The sequence below is a fragment of the Habropoda laboriosa genome, unplaced genomic scaffold (genome assembly GCF_001263275.1).
Source record: "Habropoda laboriosa isolate 0110345459 unplaced genomic scaffold, ASM126327v1 scaffold143, whole genome shotgun sequence".
In the NCBI taxonomy this organism is placed as follows: domain Eukaryota; kingdom Metazoa; phylum Arthropoda; class Insecta; order Hymenoptera; family Apidae; genus Habropoda; species Habropoda laboriosa.
Genome location: NW_017100404.1, coordinates 1,158,095 through 1,167,270, shown reverse-complemented (window position 1 = coordinate 1,167,270; position 9,176 = coordinate 1,158,095).

The window sequence follows — 9,176 nt, the reverse complement described above, 5'->3', positions numbered from 1 at the left end:
CGATCGATTTTGCAAGACTCACAAACTCACAAAGTGTGAGTCACTGTGGAATGGACGATGCGAAAAGTACTTCGAAATGCAATTTATTTCAGTTTTATTCAGAAAGGAAGAAACCGCGAATTTATATTATTTCCAATATTATTATTGAACTAAACTTTCGTAGAACGCGAGTGAAAAATTGAAAGAATGAATATAAGAAAATTTGAATAAAATACGCGACGAGAATTGGGGAGAAGCATAAGTTAAACGCGTAAAAATATTCAGTAATAAACGAACTAGGGATGAAGCTATTATTTCAATACGCGATGCACTGCCTTTAGTATTTACTAAAATTCAAAAATTCTCGTATAAATTCCGAAAATAGATTATTAATTACGGTAAACTACTGAGACGGTTTAATTAAGGGTGGGCATGGTGCTGCTTTAGTTTGAAATGATTTATAAACACATAATTAACAGAGGAAAAACCGTGAAACGGCAAAACGTCAACATTCTAATTGTTATAACATGTAAACAAAACTTTAAATTTAGTGTAAACAGAAAAAATATATAATACAATTTATTTCACGGTATTGCAACAAATAAACGTTGAATCAATATTTAATTCGTATAAAAACAATTATTTAACGTAATAATTTTACCTTCACTATGGCTATTTTAAATCTACGACCACAGGTCAACCTGATTTCTAATCCTTACGAACTTTAAATTCAGTCTAAACTGAGAAAATATATAATACAATTTATTTCACGGTATTGCAACAAACAAACGTTGAATAGATTCTTAATTCGTATAGAAACATTTATTTAAAATAATAATTTCACCTTCACTATGGCTATTTTAAATTTACGACCAAGGGTCAACCTGATTTTTAATCCTCCGAACTTGATTTCACAACGAGAAAGTAATAAGATCGTTGAAACGTACTTATTTGTCAAAGAAACTTGCAAAAATGTATAAATAATAATATGTAATGTTTTAACAAATTTTTGGAAGTATAAATTAATAATAAAATTGTGAAAATTAATAAATTATACGTTATTATAACATTAATAGAATTATGACTAAACCGAAGTTCGAAGTCGAGTATTTAAAGTCTGATATTACGTGCCTAGCGAGTGCCGGTAATTGTTAAAATTTGTTTAATAATTAGTAATAGAAATTCTAATTGATTCTAATGTATACAAGTGTTACAAGAAGGCTGAGTGTGTACAGGGTGGACATAGACTAGCTAGTAGCCCCCGACCACTCTATTCACATCTCAGAACCTTCAGGTCAAAATACGCCGCGAAGTGTCTAGGGCCCAGTATAAAGGGTAAATGATTTCGCGGGACATCGGCGGGTCCTTATATACCTGCGGTACCCTCTCCCCAAAGTCATTAGCAAAATCGTCGGTTAGGTCAGGCGGGAAATTTTCGCGGGAGATTTTCGCGGGAGATTTCCGATATCGTAACACGGTATAATTTATCAATTTTCACAATTTTATTAAAAATTTATACTTCCGACAATTTGTTATAACATTGCATATAACAATTTATACGTTTTTACAATATTCTTCAATGGAAACATAGGTTTTAGCGTTCTCGTTACTTACTCGTGGTTAAATTAATTTCGTAGGGATTAAAAATCAGGTTGACCTGTGGTCGTAGATTAAAAATAACCATAGTACAGCTAAATTTATCGTGTTAAATAATTCTTCTTACACGAATGAAAAATGTATTCAACGTTTGCTTGTTATAATGTCGTGAAATGAATTATATTACACATTTTCTCTATTCACACTGAATTTAAAGATTATAACGATTAAAAATCAAGTTGACCTGTGTTCATTTATCAAGAATAATCATAATAAAGCTGAAATTATTGTGTTAAATAATTTTTTTAATACGAATTAGGAATTTATTCAACGTTTGCTTGTTACAATACCATGAAATAAATTATATTATACGTTTTCTATATTTACACTAAATTTATCGTTCTATTTACATGTCATAACAGTTATAACTACACGTTATGCTGCGTCTGTTTTTTTTTCTGTGCAGTTCAACATAATTTACTTAAATTTACGTTGCGAGACAGTATAATATTTACAATTCTGCCTGAATTTTTGAAATTCAGAAAAACACAGGTAAACTTCTATTGCATTTAAACGATATTCTTCACCAAACTGGACAAAGTACAGTAACACTTGTACTGACACTAGTGGAATCGACCCTACATTTTACTGACACTTGTGGAATCGACCCTACATTTTTTTTCTTTTTTATGTGGAGGTAGGCCGACCCTACATTTTACTGACACTTGTCGAATCGACCCTACACTTTACTGACAGTTGTAGAATCGACCCTATATTTTGTTTTTTTTTACGTGGAGGTAGACCGACTTTATGTGATAAACGGTGTCTCTCCCTCTACATTCGACGGATAATGTGTACAGGTATTTAATGTAATTTTTTAGCAATATGTTTACTCATTGCATTGCAAATGCATTGTACACTCATCTAGTAGAAGAAAATATTTCACAGCGAATAATTCTCGGTGAAATTCTCGATTTTTGTAGATATTTGCAAATAAAAAATAGTATAGGAATTGGTATGATCAGTGCAGTTAAAAAATTCTCACAAAACAGAGTTTCCACTTCCAACACAACAAACAATTCCTTGCAACAGCGCTATTAAAAAGTACCTAATTTAAATCACTCAAAATGACAAATCGAAAGAGTGCACCATCTTAACTAAACAAAAATTAGAATCATATCATAAATTCAATCTGCCAGACAGTATCTTCATTCGTTGAAAATTCGTCGTTGGACGAAACAACCGGCATTTAACGTTTCCTCGTTCACCGCGATACTCACCCACAGAAAATACCCATTATACGTCTCCCTGAACGTCAGAATGACCGAGTTCCCTTACGTTCACATGGAAATGATTAAAATCATTGATTCGTGGTTGGTTCCGCATGAAAGGTTGAATGCGACAGCGGTGGTAGGAGCAATGTTCGCAGGGTACATTATACAAGACTAATTCTCCCTAGGGCTCTGTGAATCCTTCAGTTCAAAAGAAACATCTTTCTCTCTTTCCTTTTCTCTTGATCTGTGTTTTCTGAGCGTGGTAACGAGGACAAGTCGTTCCTCGTTAAGGGGAAAGCCTCGAGAGAAGAGGGGCCTGTGGAAGCAACCGGTGAACTCTCTTCCTATCCGCAACGAATCCACAGCGAAAGGTTCCTCCTCTTGTCTCTACCCTTTTCCTACACTCTGTTCCCGCTCCTGCTTTTTCCAGCCGCTCTCTTCTGACCTTTATTATGTTGATTCAACGGATGTTGTCTACTTTACAAGTATATTGCAACCTCCCTTCTATTCTTGCCCCGCGAAAGAGAACGCGCGCACGCCTGCCTTGCCCGCCTGTTCACTCTTTCATTATGGATGCATACGTTGTCGATAAGATACACGTCGACTTATGTGTTCATTTCAATACGAAAGCCTGAGCGATGCGAAAGCATCTCGTATAAAGGTGATTTCAGCAATAAATACGACTTTATGCGTCGCGGATGCAGCAATACCGTCCAACCACCCCCAGTTTTTCAGGCTCGGCAACACGACTAACTCCGTTTCTTTCTAATCCCTTTTCTCTTCGAGACGGCTCGCTGTATCTTGAGAAAATTAATGCCGGCTCAATTAGAGCAGGTAATCCTTGTTAAGTGAACTACATTCATTAGGAACTTCAGACATTTTCTTCTCCTTCGAGCCCTTTCTTCCTTGGAAGTTGACCGTATGCGTGTTAGTTGCTAATCACGATTATCAGGCTCATTGATTGGTACGAAGAAAACTATTTGGAATAATTTTGTAAAGGTCTTGTGATAGAAAGGAGATATTGATGAAAATGTGTTCAAGTTTTGAGGGAGTAGACAAATCTAGAGAGAGCATCTAAAAATAGGTGAAGTTTGGGAATTTTTTTGTAGGTAAATACTAAATGGAGAGTTTCAGTTTTTTTGGAGGATGTAAATGTGACTTTCAGCTTGTTTCTCCAATTTTTAGAAAGTGAGAATGTTACAAAACGAAGGAGTTATTGCAAAAGCTCTTCAGCTAGAACATCAATTGCTTCTCACCATTGCTGACAAGGATTAAAACACCTTTGTCAAAAATTTTTCAAAAACGGTCGTAGTCTGAACAGTAGAAACCTCTTTTTATCATAAAAATCATCTTCAAACCTTTCTAAAAAATAAAATAATTGAGATGTCGCGAAAATCGTACGCTGCACAGTAGACGATACATTTTCCTGCTCTACCAGGAGTTTCTCAATACAGTAAATTCTCCACAAGTGTCAGTCCGCAAGGAATCTAAACCTGACACTTGTAGAGTCAGGGACTACGTTTTCGAGTTGCTACGTTTTGTAGTTTGCCGAACGTAGACAAGGACAGCGAATAAAAGATAAGGATGAAACGTGAGTCGAGGCATACCAACTTTTTTAATTTTACGTTTTCTTATCCGGAAATTTTTCTTAACATGTCATGCCAGCCAGTGAACGTGTTAATAAGTAAATGTTGTTCAAATTATATCGTGTTTGATATCATTTTCATCAGAAAAATCTCACCAACATGTTAAAAAAAATTTCAGATGAAAAAAAGTAAAGTAATTATATTTTTCTATTATGATTTGTCGAGCCGTGAAATCTCGTAAAAGAACGCTTGACTGACAGCGAACGAGATAACATAGGCGCAGCAATGACGCAGATCTAGGCGTAGGACCATCTATACTGACACTTGTAGAATCCAAACTGACTGACACTTGTAGAGAATTTACTGTAACTCCTCCATGTTGTAACATTTGTACTTTCTAAAAATTGGGAACAAAGCAGAAACCTTCGTTTACATCCTCCAAAAAGAATCGAAGCGTTTCACCCGGTAGTTACCTACGAAAAAAATTCCCAAGCTTCGCCCGTTCTTAGGTGCCTCGGGGTGGTGTACTCTCTTATCGGAAAAAAATCTACACAACTTCCGTTGAGGAACGTGGAGTCGTAATATCGAAATGAATACCGCACCGCGAAAGTAATAAAAGGTTTCTCGGTGAAACAAATTTATCCGCGCAGCATACGATCCATCGTTCCATCATTCCGCTCCGCCCTTAATTAAAGCCTGAGCATTCGTGCACAGTCGAAATTCGAACTGTCCCACGAATCATTCTTCCAACTCATCCGCGCCCTTACCTTCCTACCGACAAATTATTTACGACTTTACAGCGAAGCCAGTTTTGCGAAGAAGTTTCTGTTACGAGCACCGCACGCGAATTTATCGAGGCGTACAGGAGCTATTACCTCGATACGTAGTTGCACACACCGGGTTGCACGAATTCACGGTGTAACTTCGCACAAAGATGTTTTCGTTCGATAAAAATGATACACTTCCTGCCAGCTGGAATTCCATTGACGTATGAAAAACTCGTTATTGTAAGCGTTCCGGTTGTTTGTTTATTTTCGCGTGTTTTTTCTTCTTCTGCGTCCGTCTGCCGCATAAAGACCGGCAAGCTGAGCAGACATAAAGGGAAGAATGGGCGTCACTTTCGTTTCTTGGACCAGCGCGCTCGCGCCGCGGCGTGCGAGTCATCTGCATAATACGTGGCCTGTCCATAGGTTCCCATGGAGAGAGGTGCAGGTGTAACGCAGATGCGAACGGTTCACGCGAACGCTCGTGATATTCGTAGCACGATCTGTCGTCCATTATCATTGCTCGAACACGTTTTCCATGCGGCGATTGCACCTTACCGCGGCAGGCTCTCTCTCTTCTTATTTCCCCGTCAGATCCCTCTTGTCGGAGTGTTTCATCCGAGGCCGAAAAACGAGCAAGACGAAGATTTGACAACCTTTAGATATTTCACACGTTCGTTGCCTCTGCGAGCATGTTTTTGACAGTGATTTGTATAGGAAGTTAGTGTTTGTCTCTGGGTTCAGATTGGTTTGCATTCACTGAAAGTTGCCTGTCGTTGATGATACTCGTGTGCGGTGATTTGTGGCGTTGTATGTAAATCGGATTTGAGAATGATCGACGTCGCACTGTGGAGTGTATTCTGTATGGAAAAAAGTTGGTGAAAATTATTTTACCAATTTTAGCGCGGGGAAGTACGTAACTGTTTGATTGAATTTTGTATGAAAAGTGGCGGGAGAATGAAAAATTCGGGAATAAGCCGATTTATTTTATTGTGAAATTTTTGTATCGGACCTCTCGATTTCAGAGTTATACGTGTAAATATGGAATACAAATTTAATGTTATAGGAATGTTAAGTTGCAAATAGATTTTGCTGACGGAAAATTGAAGAGAATAACGATTATGTTTTAATAATAACAGAAAGAAAACAAATATGCAAAAGTCCTTTTTATACTTCGTTGCTTTTTAATTAAGTTTAACAATTCGAATTTTGGCCAGCGTTTCAAATCAAATACTCCATCGTGCGTTGTGTACGTTAAAATTTATTAAAGCGTTTTGTGTACGTCATGAAGGTTTAATATCTACAAAAATTATATTGATTTTGGGAAAGAATTATGAAATTGTTTTTCATACAAGTTGAATTTTATAAGACAGCGATAGAATACTTGCTATTAAGTCACTTTTCTACGTTGTTTTAATTGAGGAACAATTTCAGAGATTTAGAATTTTTAACTATTTACAAACGATTTCTAATATACTTGACAGAAAATGCTTTTTATTTTCAATTTCTTGTATATGGAAACTATAGTTAGAATAATTCGAAAATTTGTGTAGAAATAATTTAAACCAACTATCGATAAGTAATTGAATATTCAAATAAATAGTATTGTATCACATAAAACAAATTTCCTTCCAAACAATTTACAAATGAAATAATTTTCGGTCGTTTACAGGATATCACGAATATCGAATGTTTACTGTTACGAATAACTTCATTCCCAGAATGCAGAAAATGGAACGATTCGTCGGAACGAAATCGATTTCTCAAAACTTTCCTGCCTCTTTCCAATTAAGACGAAAATTTATGACGCCGATTCTCCTGTAAATTGCGAGTTAAGATGACCCATGTAAGCGGAAGTAAACTTCCCACGGAATTAAAAGCTAAATTAAAAAAGTTCTGGATTCGAGACGGAGAAAGTCATAAAATTTCATTAGACGCGGTCATTTCTATGCTTCGCTTAATTACAGGCGAGAAGTATCATAGTAAATATCGTGCAAGCAGTGGTAATAATCATCGAAAGAGTATTTTTCTTCCTCGGTATTTTCAACCCCGTTATTTCATTTCCCTTCTAATTCTAATCAAAGTCTAACTTGAACTTCCCCAAAAATCCAAATCTTCCCGCAACGGTGCGAAACATTCGCGCAAAATCACACGAAAGAATCTTCTCCCGTATTTTTCGAAGCCGTTATTCTATCGGCGGCAAGTTCACCGCGACTATTTCGAATGATTTCTCTCCGTTGAAAAGCATTTTTATACGAGAGCGGGGCTAATGCGTCAGCCATTAGTGGCCCGCGGCGCGGCGAGAGCTAGCGCATAAATTATGCTAACGTTATAAATAGAGAGTGCGTGTGTTCTTCTATTTTTGCGCCGCGCGAATTATACGTCAGATTAGCCGTATGCCCTCCAATCTCGCGAGATTTTTTCTACCCGCGAACTCTGGATACTCGTGGGGGCAGTTAACGGATGAAAAACAAAATTGAACGTCCGGAAAGAGCGAAACAAAGTTGGCGGAAGGAAGAAACGCGTGGAAGAACGGAGTGGAAACGCAACAGAGAGTAGGGTGAAAAACGAACAGGATAGAGGAAAGGGGTTGCGAGTAACGGTGAGCAGAAAGGAAAAAATCTTGTGCTTTCTAAGAGGTAAAGGTCGGTTTTCTGTTCGGTACAGTAAATAGTAATCGTATTGGGTTGTTCGAAAAGTTCGTAGCGAAATTTAAACAGTCGTATCTCTGTTTCTAATTGACGCAGCGATAAAAGTTCAACGGTATTTCGCTCGACAATTGAAGGCTAATCCGACGCACTGCTCGAGTAATTCGTAAGGTGAACGGGGGTGGATATAAGTCGAATTGTATTTCTCGCAATGGAGCGTGGATGTTGAATTTTTCGGGGCGACGCTCCACTGCGGAAAATATAGTTCGCTTTGGGAGTAATTTTAGAGGCAGGGGAATTACCCAAGGAAACAAAAGCAGTTTTTAATAGAAAAATCAAACCGTTGCTGTTCGTGATGGCCTAACTGTCGTGGGGTACTCACGAACGCTACTTATTTTTCACAAAGGTCGCATAAATAGCCTCTAGATGTGCTCTGTCCATCGCTGCACTTTTCGTATGCCCATTCATTAGTATTAAGATAATTATAGATGCAAAAGCTGTACTTACTTCACTTTCTTCAAAAAATTAGACGAAGACGAGCAAGAATCTTCGATAGTTTTTACTTCAATCGGTGTGCGTGTCAACTGTTTTGCATAGGTCACCTAGCATTGCATCATGTGACAAAAGGAAGAATTGTTTATGCTTTTCTAGCACCGTATATGTGCGAATTCGCAATTACCCCACGTTCGTGTTTCTCCGACTCTCCCCTACATTGGATTTATCTTCGAATAACGAGTAAAATACCATTTGCTTTTTGTCACGGTCTCGATTAGAAACAGAATTTTTCCTACATTTCGCCGGGAACTCTCCGAACGACCCAATAATGACTATTCTCTTTCCGAGCTTCGCCTAGAGCGACATCTATTTCGCGTAAACATAAATTTCACATGTGAGGTCTCTTTCACCCTGTTTTACGTTACATTCTGACCATCCTGGACCGTCGTTAACTGTTACAGACCGTCTATAGTGTTTCTCACCCTTCACTTTAGCGAGCTACCCCTTCTAGTCGACTGGAACAAACTTAAGAACCGATGGTTTTCCATTTGTCTGATCGATTTCGGTGATAATGACGACAATGCTGGCGGCGCCGCGAGTCTCCGTTAAATGATTAATAACACGCTTGTGATCGAATAGAGAGAATGGTGGGATGCGTTTGGATGTTTTGTCTCAGTCTATAGAAACCGAACGGAGGAGGGTTCTTTTAAGCAACTTTCCCCTTTTATTTGGCCGAAAGAAAGGTATTATTGTGATTCAGTGGTAGCTAGTACGAGAAGAAACGGAAACCATTATTCACGCGGATATCTTTGCGGAAATCTAGTTTATAGGTGC